This window comes from Ctenopharyngodon idella, chromosome 1 (genome assembly GCF_019924925.1).
Source record: "Ctenopharyngodon idella isolate HZGC_01 chromosome 1, HZGC01, whole genome shotgun sequence".
Lineage (NCBI taxonomy): Eukaryota > Metazoa > Chordata > Actinopteri > Cypriniformes > Xenocyprididae > Ctenopharyngodon > Ctenopharyngodon idella.
The window spans coordinates 24,975,281-24,991,669 of record NC_067220.1 but is presented as its reverse complement, the minus strand read 5'-3'; positions in this window follow the sequence as shown (position 1 = coordinate 24,991,669).

The window sequence follows — 16,389 nt, the reverse complement described above, 5'->3', positions numbered from 1 at the left end:
TATTTGTGAATCAGAATATCGTAGAGACAAGTGGGTGGCCTCTTTTGAATTAGACTGGCAAGTAGTCTTTAAAACAACTAATCCCATAGACTGCCATTATAAAAGGCTCAAATGGATATCTTTGCAGCACAATGTCATAGAGACATGGGGGTGGGCTCATTTTACTCAGGCAACCAATCAGTCTCTCAGGATCATCGTAAAGCTATCAAGCCATGCCCTAGCAACCACTGTCGAGCACCCTAGCAACTGAAATACAAAGAGGGATATCTTCAAATCTGAATGTCATAGAGGCATGGGAGTTGGTTTATATAATTTAAACTGCCAAGCAGCCTTGGCAGTATCATCACTGGCAGCTGCCAAGCCACTCCCTAGCAACCAAACAGAGTACCCTAGCAACCGTTCAGCAAGACCTATATCTCTGCATCAGAACATCGTATAGAGATGGGGGTTGGATCGTTTGATTCGTGCTAGCAAACAGGACTTCCAACATGTTACACATGCTAGCAGTGAATAGCTACATGCTAATAGTGATTAGCTAAGTGTTAAATCATGCTAAGAACATGCTAAGAACTCTATGAAACTCTCATATTAGCCATCTGTGACTACTGCTTAGCCACTTTATAGCAACCACCCAGAACACCCTAGCAACTGTATAGCAACTCCCTAGCAACCATTAAGAACACCCTAGCAACTGCCTAGCAACCACCCTGAGTACCTTAGCAACTGCCTAGCAACACCCTAGTAACCACCCAGGCTGCCATAGCAACCACCTAGCAACACCCTACCAACAAATCAGAACCCCCTAGCAACCACCTAGTGACGCCCTAGCAACCACCCAGAACAACTTAGCAACTGCCTAGCAACACCCTAGCAACCACCCAGGTTACCATAGCAACCACCTAGGATATCCTAGAAACACCCTAGAAACCACCCAGAACATCTTAGCAACTGCCTAGCAACACCCTAGCAACCACCCAGGTTACCATAGCAACCACCTAGGATATCCTAGAAATACCCTAGCAACCACTTAGCAACACCATAGAATCAACTCAGAACACCTTAGCAACTGCCTAGCAACACCCTAGCAACCAAGTGCTGAGTTTTGCCACTACATTCTAGTTAGTGGTGCTTGCCTCTTGCAAAGCATCACTATTGTTTTTCTCCATACTTATAGACCCATTTGGAGCAGACGTCACAGTTACGTCACTTGCAGCTGCACGCACATAGTTTGCAGAAATATAGCGGTAGCGAGTAGAGGAAAATGTGCAAAATCCAGAGAATAAGAGAAAAATGTTTTGTTGTGCCTCTGGATGTCGGAATCGGAATGCAAAAAATATAGTCTTAATTTTTTATAGAATACCGTCTTTGAAGCTAAGCGGATATGTTTATGTTGCAAGTCACAGACTGGACTGATGAAACCTGCCATGATTAGTCTACTATTAAAACATGAATTTGATGTAAACAGTAAGTCTACATAATATTAATATATGCAGTTCATAGGGGACATACATACATAGCAGTTACAGCAAGAAATAATATTTAAACCTATAACATTTACATAGATAACTTTTAAACATAGCCAATAACATTTTTATTTCACAATTCTGATTTTTTTTCTTACATTTACGTGTTTATATCTCCCAGTTTGGACTTTAAAACTCGCACTTGTGACTTTATTTAACAATTCTGAGGGGGAAAAAGTCAGAATTGCAGGATATAAACTTGCAGTTCTGAGGAAAAAAGACAGAACAACGAGTATATCTCACAATTCAGTTTTTTCTTATAAGAAATGTGAAATATAAACTCAGATTTACGAGAAATAAAAGTCAGAATTGTGAAATATAAACTTGAAATTAACTTTTTATTCTTTTATCCCGTGGCTTCCATAGACTGCTACTGCAGAACTGTCATGTTCTGCAACCAGGTAGGCTCCGCCCACAAAAACGCCATCGCTGTTTGCAAACACCAAATTGGTCTGTTAGTGGCGCTTGCCTCTGGCAAAGGATCACTATTGTTCTCTTGCATACTTATTATTCTTCCACACAAAACTTTGGTGCGTAACTCGTCCTGCACCGTTTGTCATAGACCCATGAATGAGGTCTCAAATCAACCGGCTTATTGAGGAGAGGTGTGCTATGACTTTGCTAAGTGATCTAACTTATGCTGTTTGCACAGTGAACGAAAAAGCGGGCAAAAAACCCCCCATAGACTTACATTGAGGGAATGTTCGTGAATTAAAATCTTTGACTCTCAACTGTCACTTTCACACACACACACACACACGCAGGGCCTCAGGAACCCTTTCTCTCTCACACACACGCTTATTTGACATCTTATCAAGCATTCAATAAGTAATGATCTGAAATCTTCATCATAGCCACACCCTAGCAACCAGTTACAGGACCCTAGCAACCACCTTATAGACTTCCATTGAGAATAGATGAGAGGGATATAAATGAATCAGAGCATTATAGAGATACATGAGTTTGGCTCTTTTGATTTCTTTTTCCAGTCTATTAGTTTTAATCCTACTAACTGTCTAGCCATACCCTAGCAACCATTTAGAGCACCCTAGCAACCATATACCATCATGAATAAGCCATTTCTCAGCTCCACAACATCGTACAGACATGGCGGTTGGCTCTCTTGCAATCGTGCGCAACACTGTAGCATCTGCCCTGGGCCGAGTTTTGCCACTGCAAGCAAAACTAAGTAAAACATTTTCTTCAGGAAATGTATATTCTAGTTACTGGTGCTTGCCAAAGGCAAAGCATCACTATTGTTATTTGTCATACTTATTATTCTTTTTCTGGACAAAATTTCGACGCGCTACTCCTCCCGCACCGTTTGTCATAGACCCATGAATATGGTCTCAAATCAACCAGCTCATTGAGGAGAGGTGTGCTATGACTTTTCTAAGTGATCGGACCTACAATGTTCACACAGCAGACGAAAAAGCGGGCAAAAAAATCCCATAGACTTAACATTGACGGAATTTTCATGAATTTAAATCCCAACTGTCGTTATCACACACACATGCAGGGCCTTAGAACCCTTTCTTTCTCTCTCTCTCTCTCTCTCTCTCTCTCTCTCTCTCTCTCTGTCTCTCTCTCACACTCATGGCTTATCTTATCAAGCAGCCAATAAGTAATTACCTAAAATCTTCATAGCCACACCCTAGCAACCAGTTACAGGTCCCTAGCAACCACCCAAAGACTTCCATTGAAAAATAGATGAGAGAGATAAATCAGAACATCATAGAGAAAAGTTTGAAGAGTTTGGCTCTTTTGATTTGGGCAGATATCCAGGCTATTGGTTTAACCATGCTAACTGTCTTGCCTTGCCCTAGCAACCATTTAGAGCACCCTAGCAACCCAAACCCAAAGAGGGATATCTTGTAATCTGAATGTCATAGAGGGATGGGGGTTGGTTTATATCATTCATGACAAGCAGCCTTTGTAGTAACATCATTGGCAGCTGCCAAGCCACTCCCAAGCAACCGAACAGAGTACCCTAGCAGCAGTTTAGCAAGACCTATTTCTCTGCATCAGAACATCGTATAGAGATGGGGGATTGCTCTTTTTACTCATGCTAGCAAACAGGACTTCCAAAATGCTACACATGCTAGCAGTGAATAGCTACATGCTAATAACAACTAAGTGTTAAAACATGTTAATACCATGCTAAGAATTCTATAAAAACTCCATAGTAACCATCTGTGATAACTACCAACCACCTAGCAACACCATAGCAAAAACCCAGGACACCCTAGCAACCGCCTAGTAACGCCCTAGCAATCACACAGAATACCCTAGCAACAACCTAGTAATGCCTTAGCAACCACCCAATACACCTTAGCAACTGCCTAGCAACACCCTAGCAACTACCCAGGATATATTAGCAACCACCTAACAATACCTTAGCAACCACCCAGAACACCCTAGCAACTGCCTAGCAGCACCTTAGCAACCACCCAAAACACCTTAGAAACTGCCTAGCAACCACCCAGCACACCCTAGCAACTGCCTAGCAACACCTTAGCAACAACCCAGAACACCTTAGCAACCACCCAGGATACCCTAGCATCCACCGAGCAACACCATAGGAACCAACCAGAACACCCTAGCAACCACCTAACAACACGGTAGCAACCACTCAGAACACCTTAGCAACTGCCTAGCAACACCCTAGTAACCACCCAGGATACCATAGCAACTGCATAGCAACACCCTAGCAACCACCAAGATCACCTAAGCAACCGCCTAGCAACCACACAGGACACTTTAGTAACCACATAACAACACCCTAGCAACTCCCTAGCAACCACTCAGAACACCCTAGCAACCCGAGTGCCGAGTTTTGCCACTGCAAGCACGTTCTTATTTTCACTCACATTTTCTTCAGGAAATGTAAATTCTAGTTAGTGGTTCTTGCCTTTGGCAAAGCATCAGTATTGTTCTTCTCCATACTTATTATTAGTGTTCGTGAATTTGAATCTTTGACTCTCAACTGTCACTTTCACACACACACACAGACACAGACACACACATTGTAACAATTTATTTAAGTCCACTTAAGAGAAATAATCCACAGGGACATAAATATTATAGATGCAGTGAAATACATGTACAAAATCATGGACTAGTAGCATACAGCAGATCATCACAATATTAAGCATAACTCTCAGTTTTTATGGGTATAAGTAACAATGCCTCCACCATATATGGCGGCTGCCTATAATAGCAGACAGAGCACAGTACCTTGCTAACTGCTTAGCCCTTTTTTTGGGCATCCCAAGCTGTTGAAGCCCCTTTAATACCAGCCTGTGTGTATGTCCTGAGCTGCCAAATATGAAAACAAGTAATCGGGCCCAATAACCTATCTCTGAAATGGTGTTTAGGAGTGGTTGGTATTTAAGTACTTTAGTCATAATGGCTTCCTCCATACTGGAGTCAAAAATGCAAGCAACCTCCAAAACGAACACTTCTCTAGACTGCTCATTAATCACAACAACATCAGGTGTATTAGCAAACAGATGTGAAAAGATTTTAGAGTTACTATTGCAATACTGGAACATGTATGGTTTTACACAGGAATGTTTATACATTCTTACTGAAGGTGAGAAATAATTTGATATGTCTTTCACTATAAGGTCTACTATTCTGTCATGGCGTGCTATATACATTCCCTTGTAAGCATGGCAGCCGTTCAAAATATGTGGCAATGTTTCAATAATCTGTTCTGTGGTATGATGCAAACAATGGGAAACCTGAGTTGTAGAAAACCAGATGGAAAGGTTAAATCTAGTAGGAAGAACTTGTACTCTAGCTTTTACTGTAAAAATTACAATGTCCTCACAAAGTGCTGTATTCTTAAGAAATGAATGAGAAACAGAGTGATCAGCAGATGGAAGACATGCAAGTTTTCCTTGAAGTTTCAATCCCACCCAGTGTTGTTTTTGGTGATGTTGATGTAAGTCCATGAGAGTTCACCGGGCACCTGTAGATGTTAACGGGTGGCTATGACCACCGTATGTGGCTGTTGCTCTGACGTAGGTCAGGGGGTCAGTAATAATGTCCTCCGAGACTCTCACAGTCCCAGAGTCAGACCTCGCCCACTCCAGCGATACTCCAGTTCGAACACAGAGGTCATTCAGGTCCGGCCAATCTGAGCAGACACCAGCAGAGTGGGTGTCAAGTTTCCCGCTGGGTTTTCTTTTGAAGCCAAGGAAGTGAGGCTCTGACTCCCTGGCCAACGGCACCTTGCGTCTCCTTAGCTCCAGGAACAGGGAGGATCTAGCCAGCTCCCTAACATCTTTGTCATCATTATTCAGCATATTCAGAAGATGGGAAATCCGCATGCTGGTATAAATCCATATCATGTTTGGCACCCCCAACCCTCCTTCCCATTGAGGATGGAAAATAATATCACGAGTGCTATATATGTGTTCAATCCAAACCACTTTCGCACCAAGCTCACTGTTTTGTTATTCATTTCGCTCAGCACTTTCTGTTGAATATGAACGTTGGAAAACAGATGTTGTACATTAGACAGTGCCACATGTCTAATAGCCTCTAACTTCATAGTCAGTGGCAGTGGACATTTGTCAATCAAGTCCAACCTGGATGTATACTCTGACAAGATGATGTTTACTTGCTCTTTCCATTATCCTGTAATATTAATTTTATGTCCAAGATAAGTGTGTCTCATGAAGAGAATATACACGTATAGGATTTGTTGCTACTGTAAACACAGGACATTTATCAGTTTTTGAACGGTACCACCTATTCCCTCCACTCCTCCTCTCATACAGAACAACACATTTTGTGTCTTTAATCTCCAGACCTGACCACTTCAGAAAAGAATCTGTTCTGGCCAGCATGTTTTTAAACTACACTTTCTTCTCTAGAAGCGATCTGGACATCATCTGCATAGCCCTGCACTGGAATAGGAGATTGGAGATCACATTGGGGGTGCACATTGACACATCCACTTTAACCATTGGTTGATGGCAATTATAAAATTAATAGCACTCCAAGGGCAGACAGTTTTAATGCCTATCTGAAGTGATGTAGGGTGAGTAAGCTGTTCTCCACAGATTACTTCGATAAAGGAGCCTCTATATACATCTTTCACTATGTCAATGAATAACTGAGGTAGTTGTATTTCCTCCATTGATTTGAACCTGACATTGTGAGATAAAGTTCCAAATGCATCTCTAAAGTCTAAGAAGACTGAGTATAGTCTACATGACTCATGCTTAAAGTCACCTATCCCAGTTTTAAGACAAAATACATGCTCATTCATACCTTGCCTATTGATGTATGCCTTTTGCTTGGTGGATAAGATGTCAGCTTTCACCAACCACGGAAGAACTCTGGTCAGTATGCATTTCATGAACACCTTATAGATGGTAGGAAGGATGGACACACACACACACACACACAAACACACACACACACACACACACACACACACACACAGGACCTCAGGAATCCTTGAGAAAGCCAACTTACTAAAATGCTATTTAAATGTATTATTATTATTCTTTTTATGAGACTAAAATTTCTGACTCTAACTCCTCCGAGAGCTTTAACCCTCTGGGGTCTGAGGCTGATATGGGGTCCTGGAGTAGTTTTGACATGCTCTGACATTTGTGCTTTTTTCAGTTGCTTAAACATTAATAACAAAAGTCTCATTACATTGGATTCAGCACAAACTAGGCTACAATAATATGTGAGTAACAAGTAATGTACATGTTTGTATTTTTTGAGAGAATTACGTATATGCATGGTTTTTGAAAAAAAAAAAAAAAAAAAAGTCACTGAAATAAGGCCTCAAAACACATACTAAACATTTTTTCACAAGACTTTTGGGAACTGTATATTTTAGTACAGAGTTTTTGCTTCAGAATGATGTAAAAATTATCCTGCCTACTCGGTCACAAAAACAATGTATTAATTTTAAATTTCGAAGACACTTTTTTGGTTTAGAAAGGCCATATGCGATTCACACCTGAGGAATCTAAAGTGTAAACTATTCATCACTTAAATGTGTTACATATCATTTGTGTTACATAAAACACAGACTCACAACAATGTAGAAATGAATATGAGAGTTTTATTGAACGTGGCAGGTATAGCAAACAGGCAGGTGAGTATGGTAGTCAAAGCAGGAATGCAATAATGAATGATAATACTGACAGTTCTTTGTTTTGCAGGTGGTTGAAGGAGATCGTGGAAGTGAGCAGCCAAGCACACACATAGGTGAGGAGAGAGTGGAGCCTGGAGGGAGCCTGGAGAATGAAGACGCTGGAGACACAGAGGATCAGGCAGACGCTGGAGACACAAAGGTAAGCTCTACAGGTAAATGAATCCTTCTACAAACGAACGAGACCAGACAAAGTGCCAGCGTGATGTGTGTGCTTAAATGCTGCTTGTGTGATGAGGTGATGAAGATCAGGTGCGGGTGAATGCTGAGCGTGAGCATGTGAGAAGAAGGAGGGATGATGGGAAATGGAGTTCAGGGAAGGTGAGAGAGATGGTGACCGTGACAGTACTCCCCCCTCCCGGTAGGCGCGTCCTCGCACCGTAGATAGAACAAATGGGGAGGGAGGGCGGGCGTCCTGGAGTCTTGACAGGAGGGTGAGAGTGGCGGTGCAGGTAGGTATGAAGGTATGATGTTAAATGGAGTTCAGATCTTCTATATAAATTATTTACAAACAGCAATTTGTAAATTTACCATTTATTTGCCATATTACTATTATATAGATATCTTTGAGCCCCTAACTCACCCCTTATACCTAAACATGACCACTTAAAAAAAAAAAAACGCAATATAGATATATTTACAGTGACTGCTATCTTAGTTAATATACTCTTGTACAAAAAGGATCATTTTGAGCTCCCTATTCCACTCTATAACCTTAAGCATAACGATTTTGACAATATACAAAGTGTGACAGGCAGATAAATGTAATCACAATCATTTATTTAAAACATTATAAAAAGCAGTATAAAGAACAGACGAAATGATGCGTGTGCTACATTACCAGTGCTCTGACAGCAAAACATAATTTTGTGTAAGTTACAGAATGAAATTAAAGTGGTTAATCGTTGCAAACATTCCCCTGATCTGTATTTCCATCCTTTAAAGCGTTGCACTGCATCTCACTCAACACAGCAACTCAAATTTGGCATGTCGCAAACAGTCTATTGTTACAGTCCTCATGTTTCTGTTTTCCCCTGTTACCTAGTTTTCCCCATTCTGTTTGATTAGTTCATTTGATTCACCTGTGTCTAGTTAATCACCTCGTTAAGTTCCCTTTGTTTGCCTCATATATATATATACCTTGTGTTCTCCTTCAGTCTCTGCCCGTTCTCGTTTGATGTATGTCGTGTGTATGCTGATATTCTGAGTTAGTTATTAAATCCTGCCTTTATTGTTTCTCTTTGTCTGCCTGATGTTTTATACCACACGCTAACATAACAGAAGAACGGAACAAACAGAGACAATAACTCCCTGTTCACCATCGGCCCTGCTGAGGATGACACCAGCCCCACTCCACATCCAGACACCTGAACTGTCCGTGTCCCTGCTGGTTCCGTCCAGTCAAGAACTGTCCGTTTCCCCGCTGGTTCCGTCCAGCCATGTGTCTCCTGTGTTCCCTCCCAGCCTCCCTCTCCCGCCTCCTCTGACTGCCATCTCATAATTCCTGCCTCCACTGGTACCCTTCAGCCCCTCTTCAGCTCCATCACCCAAGTGTGTGGACCCGCTTCGAAGCTTCAGGCCACCAGCTCCACCTAGACCAGAGGATCCCCTGGCTCCGCCTCCAGCCTCCGAACCCAACACTCCACCGCGGCCTGTCGACGCATCGCCTCCGCCGTGGCTCTTCCCTCCCTCGGCTCCACCGGAAACCTTCAGCCTCACGACTCCACCGGGCTCCCTCGTCCCACAGACTCTGACTTGGTCAGACGTTGTCCAGCCTGCACCTTCGGTTCCACCTGGCTCCTCCTTCCCCACCGTCTCCTCCTTCGTCCTCATTCCCACCGCCTCCGTCTCAGTCTTCAGGTTCCTGGTCTCCACCTTGGATGCTCGTTGTCCCGACTCCATCTCGGTCTCCAGATCCAGCAGTGTCGCGTGGGCTCTCCGGCATGCCAGCTCCACCTGGATCTCCATCGTCAGTGGCGTCTCCATCGGCTGTCCCCAGGGTGGCGCCTCTCAACTCTCCACTATGGCGTCTCCCGCCTTCAACTCCACCCTGGGGCCTCGTCATGGTTGGTCTCTGGACCAACATCTGGCTCCTCCTGCTCCAGGCTTCCCCTTGGCTCCTCCCACCCTCCACTCCCCCATGGACTATTCTGGTTCTGTTTGTCTGTTTTTGTCCCTCTCCTCTTCCTCGTCCTCCTCCAGAGCCCCCGCCCTCCCTCCTCTGTTGGACCTTGTATGGCGCGAGGACGCACCTTGCAAGAGGGGGGCGAACTGTTACAGTCCTCATGTTTCTGTTTTCCCCTGTTAACTAGTTTTCCCCATTCTGTTTTATTAGTTCATTTGATTCACCTGTGTCTAGTTAATCACCTCGTTAAGTTCCCTTTGTTTGCCTCATGTATACAGTGGGTACGGAAAGTATTCAGACCCCCTTAAATTTTTCACTCTTTGTTATATTGCAGCCTTTTGCTAAAATCATTTAGGTTCATTTTTCTTCCTCATTAATGTACACACAGCACCCCATATTGACAGAAAAACACAGAATTGTTGACATTTTTGCAGATTTATTAAAAAAGAAAAACTGAAATATCACATGGTCCTAAGTATTCAGACCCTTTGCTGTGACACTCATATATTTAACTCAGGTGCTGTCCATTTTTTCTGATCATCCTTGAGATGGTTCTACACCTTCATTTGAGTCCAGCTGTGTTTGATTATACTGATTGGACTTGATTAGTAAAGCCACACACCTGTCTATATAAGACCTTACAGCTCACAGTGCATGTCAGAACAAATGAGAATCATGAGGTCAAAGGAACTGCCTGAAGAGCTCAGAGACAGAATTGTGGCAAGGCACAGATCTGGCCAAGGTTACCAAAAAATTTCTGCTGCACTTAAGGTTCCTAAGAGCACAGTGGCCTCCATAATCCTTAAAAGGAAGACGTTTGGGATGACCAGAACCCTTCCTAGAGCTGGCCGTCCGGCCAAACTGAGCTATCGGGGGAGAAGAGCCTTGGTGAGAGAGGTAAAGAAGAACCCAAAGATCACTGTGGCTGAGCTCCAGAGATGCAGTCGGGAGATGGGAGAAAGTTGTAGAAAGTCAACCATCACTGCAGCCCTCCACCAGTCGGGGCTTTATGGCAGAGTGGCCTGACGAAAGCCTCTCCTCAGTGCAAGACACATGCAAAAACACCTGAAGGACTCCAAGATGGTGAGAAATAAGATTCTCTGGTCTGATGAGACCAAGATAGAACTTTTTGGCCTTAATTCTAAGCGGTATGTGTGGAGAAAACCAGGCACTGCTCATCACCTGTCCAATACAGTCCCAACAGTGAAGCATGGTGGTGGCAGCATCATGCTGTGGGGGTGTTTTTCAGCTGCAGGGACAGGACGACTGGTTGCAATCGAGGGAAAGATGAATGCGGCCAAGTACAGGGATATCCTGGACGAAAACCTTCTCCAGAGTGCTCAGGACCTCAGACTGGGCCGACTGTTTACCTTCCAACAAGACAATGACCCTAAGCACACAGCAAAAATAACGAAGGAGTGGCTTCACAACAACTCCGTGACTGTTCTTGAATGGCCCAGCCAGAGCCCTGACTTAAACCCAATTAAGCATCTCTGGAGAGACCTAAAAATGGCTGTCCACCAACGTTTACCATCCAACCTGACAGAACTGGAGAGGATCTGCAAGGAGGAATGGCAGAGGATCCCCAAATCCAGGTGTGAAAAACTTGTTGCATCTTTCCCAAAAAGACTCATGGCTGTATTAGATCAAAAGGGTGCTTCTACTAAATACTGAGCAAAGGGTCTGAATACTTAGGACCATGTGATATTTAAGTTTTTCTTTTTTAATAAATCTGCAAAAATGTCAACAATTCTGTGTTTTTCTGTCAATATGGGGTGCTGTGTGTACATTAATGAAGAAAAAAAATGAACTTAAATGATTTTAGCAAATGGCTGCAATATAACAAAGAGTGAAAAATTTAAGGGGGTCTGAATACTTTCCGTACCCACTGTATATACCTTGTGTTCTCCTTCAGTCTCTGTCCGTTCTCGTTTGATGTATGTCGTGTGTATGCTGATATTCTGAGTTTAGTTATTAAATCCTGCCTTTATTGTTCCTCTTCGTCTGCCTGATGTTTTATACCACATGCTAACGTAACAAGTCTATGGTGGTCGCAAATCACAAGTGACAGCCAATAAGGAGCGAGGTTTGACGTCACTGACGCAAACCTGTGTCGTAGTGTTTGAAGTGCCAATTTGAAAGTTTAAATAGATGAGATGGCGGATAGGTACAATTATTAATGTATAAAGATTATATTATGGAATAAGAATCTTTTCCTCACAATGTTGTATCGTACGACTTCAGAAGACTTGGAATAAAATGCACAAAATAATGGACTACGTTTACGGTGCGTTTTCATGTTATGGTGAGGAGCTGTCCCATGGAAAACAAAATAAAAATTAAACGATTAAGTGCTGATTAAATGGTGGCAGAGTGTTAATTTATTTTTAAAAAAATGTAAAGTTCAGGCTTGAGTAAAGTGATTGAATGAGATGGATCATGTAACAGGAAGATCTGCAAATGATGTGTAACACATTTACAAGTGATGATGAGTAGTTTACACTTTAGATTAGGGGATGCAGAAAGTGTTATAAATGACTTACATATACACATAATTTGTAACAGGTAAGAAAGATCTACAAATGATGTGTTACACATTTACAAGTGATGAATAGTTTACACTTTAGATTAGGGGACGCAGAAAGCTTTGTAATGATTTATTCATGCATTTACACATCTATAACAGGTGTTGAACACTTTGTACTGTGTACTGACTGGTGAGGGTATAGCTGTCTTCTCTGACACACATGGAGTCTTTAACTGCTGTGCACCTGATGTGAGCTTCAGTGGAAGGTAAAACCGGTTCAGAGGTTCACTTTATCACTAGATCCGACACAATCCACTAGTGCTGTAGTCCGGACTCGAGATGTTTTTCTGTTGTCTCGGACTTGTCTCGGACTTGTTGGTATTTGCACTCAGACTTGTCTCGGACTTGGTCATTGGTCTCACCAAAAGTTCTAGTTGGTCTCAACCGAGTCCAGCAGGTCAGTCTCACTTCTTTCCAATTCCGAGCCGATCCGTTGTTACCAGTGGGGCCGCACAGGCAATAACGTCAGCCGCACGTTCTTGCTCTCTTCTCTCCGGCAGTGAAGTGACACACACCCGCTCCTCTCTTTTCACACCTGATGTCACCTGTTGGAGTTTGGGTTCCTTGCCGCTGTCACCTTTGGCTTGCTTAGTTTTGACTTAGCTTGACATTTGACTTGACATCTGATATTCAACAGTGCTTTGATCTGCCTGCATTGACACCATTTTTTAAGAGCTGCTGTGCAGCCAAAATTATATACCAGTTATCACTGTAAAGCTGCTTTGATACAATCTGCATTGTAAAAAGCGCTATATAAATAAAGGTGACTTGACTTGACTAGACTCATTAGCTCCGGTTCCCGCAGGTTTCGTGCTCACACGAAACGCATGTTATGTAACAGTATTGGGTTCGTTCATAAACTCTTAAATGGACAGCAGTCCAATATTCCTGCTGCTGTCTGTCATGTTATTTAAAGAACAAAAGACAAAGAAAATTACTTTTTGCTCTTGACTGAATACGTTTTGTAACTTTAATGATAAGAATACATCTGTATTTAATATTTACAATAAAGAATACAGAAATTAAGGTAACCAATGTAAAATAACACTGGATGTGTTATTTTACATTTGATTACTTTAATTTCTGTAGTATTTCTTACCTGAATAAAAACCTACTTAACCTGAAAAATTTAGTTTCCTAGCTCTCTAGTCTATTGCATTTATTTGTGCTGTTGTTTGCAATTTTTTTATTTGTTCTTATTTTATTACTGAGTTTTAGTTTTTTTTTTTTTTTTTTTTTTTTTATGAAAATAAAACTTTGCGTTGAAGAAAAGTATACTTTTTTTGTATATGCTGTCAATTATAGTTCTTAGAAAGAAAATCGGCAAAAATAGGTATCGGCAGATCACACTATCAAAAAATCGGAAATCGGAATCGGCCAAGAAAATTGCAATTGGCGCATCTCTAGTTCCAACGAAAGCCACAGCAGAACTGTGACTTATATCGATGTTTTGTGAACGAATCTGTGGCTGTGAAAAGACCATGAGAGTCAATGATTCAATTACCCTTTCAAAAATACCGCCACTTGCTTCGTTACTGAATGAATGACTCGATGACTCGTTCATTTAGACAGTGATTTAATGCCACCTACTGGTGGTTTTAGTTTAATATTTAAAAGTATTACTCGTTTTAACATCATTGATTATTTCTCTATTGGGCATTTTTAATTTAAAACATTATTATTTTATAAAGGTATTTATGAAGGTAAAAAAAAAGAAGCGCTTTAATGCACAATCAGTTTAAGGGGGAAAATATTGTCCCTTAATGGAAAAGGTGTGACTGCAGCAGTCTCAGTGGAAAAGAGGGGATATGCAGAAGAATATGCCTCGGGGGTACATGACTGTATAATGTTTGGGAACCACAGCTGAAGTTAATTTAAAAACAAGCAGGCAGCTAATATGCACTCTTCATTATTAGTTTATTTATCGCAAGTCATCGTCATTGCAAAAAACCCCACTGGTTTATTGTTTTAGTTACTTTGTTGGCCTACTATGGATTATTTAGGACAAGTAATAAGTTCAAGAATGGGAACATGTCATTTTTTTTAGTGACACCTGTGTTGCTTGTTATTTTTTTTACATTTTCCATTGGAAGCCCAAAATGTGATTGTTACACTATAATAAAAAAGATTGAAAATGTGAAGTTGCACTTCAGCTTTATGTGACTTTAGTGAAATTGCTATACCTAAAGTAAATAAAATGGCCTTATTTGATCCTACAGTGTTGCTACTCTGCACATGCTTTTTGATCTTTACAAATAATAATGCAAAATGATTATCTTAGAATAGAAGATATGCTGTCTCTCACATCACATAAATTATCAATAGTTACGTACGTGGTCTTGAAGAGGACTCTTTTTTTCTGTCTCTGTCTTGAATGTCTCGTTTGGACTTGGTCTTGACTTGGACTCTAACCTCTTTGGACTTAGACTTGACTTGGACTCGAAACTCTTGACTCGGTCTCGACTAGTCCTGGACTTGGACTTGTCTTGGACTCAACAAAGGTGGACTTGACTACAGCCCTACAATCCACACAGAACACAATACTGTGCTGATGAGGGAAAGGATTTAATATAACCCAATGGAATCACCTGACTGTAAATCATTTATAAATATTTATCCACTTCAAAACAAATAAATTACTCTTCTTAAAAATAGTGCTTTAGCATACCTGCATGTTTGTGCTTTTAAACACAGACCAGCTTACAACTTCATGAATAAATCATATACTGATCATTTATTAATGGTTTGTTCATCATTTGTTCATAATTAACAATTGTTTATTGAGATGATACAAAACAATTTTGACATACTTAAATGATTTATAAGTGATAAATAATGTATCAACTAATAACTTATCAACCATCTAATGATTTGTTTGATTTATTTCATTTACACATTTTTAAGATAAATTACAACACAATTGTTAATTGCTAGCATACCACTTAATCATTTATGAATGTATAGTCATGTTTTGTAAATGATTCATTCATCATTAACTAGTAATTCATAAATGTCTCATAACTGAACATTATTATAAAGTGTTACTGAAATATATAATTTTTGTTTGTAATTTATTTAGAATATAGTTAACTATATAAATGAGAGTCAAAGACACATTTTCAGTACACAGTTACCTGGAAATCAATCCTGTTCAAAGATATGAGAACATCACATACCTGGCATTTGGTTTTTATGCACTGGAGAAAAAAAAAGAAGAAAAAAAAAACCTTTCCTGCTTCCAGTCAGTGATCTTAATATCATTTGCATGCAGTCCAGTGAGGGCCAGTATCTGGTCACTATGATTCTCAAATCTGTGAGATAAAAGAAAAAGGAAAAGAAAAAAAAAAAAAACTCTGTGAGCATGCTGATAACAGGATCATATCAGCTATTGTATTAACATTAATATAATGTCCACTCTTAACAGAAAACATGATTTTTGTGATCTCATGCATGCACCTATTATTGCACATCATGTGAATGAAATTTTGTATGGGCCTATTATATTTTAAATTACAGTACCTGTCAACACATTACTATTTTTAATGTTTTTGAAAGAAGTCTCATGCCCATCAAGCCTGCATTTATTTGATCAAAAAAAAATAAAAAAAAATAACTGTTACTGTGAAATATTATTACAATTTAAAATAATGGTTTTCTATTTTAATATACTTTAAAATATAATGTATTTCTGTGATGCAAAGCATCTAAACATTCATATTACCTCTGTGGCATTTTATGTATTATATTTGTTTTATTACAGAGCCTAAATCTTAATGTGCAGTTTAATACATTGCTTACACATTTCATTTCAGTATTTATTACGTATTTCAGTCGATTTTACTCATCTCAGTATAGCAATATAGTTTGGGAATAGCCAATATGGCATGTTTACTAATGTAAGTTATGTAAAGTATGAAACCACACGATCTGCCCCATTAATTCACACTGAGACACACAAAACTTGCAG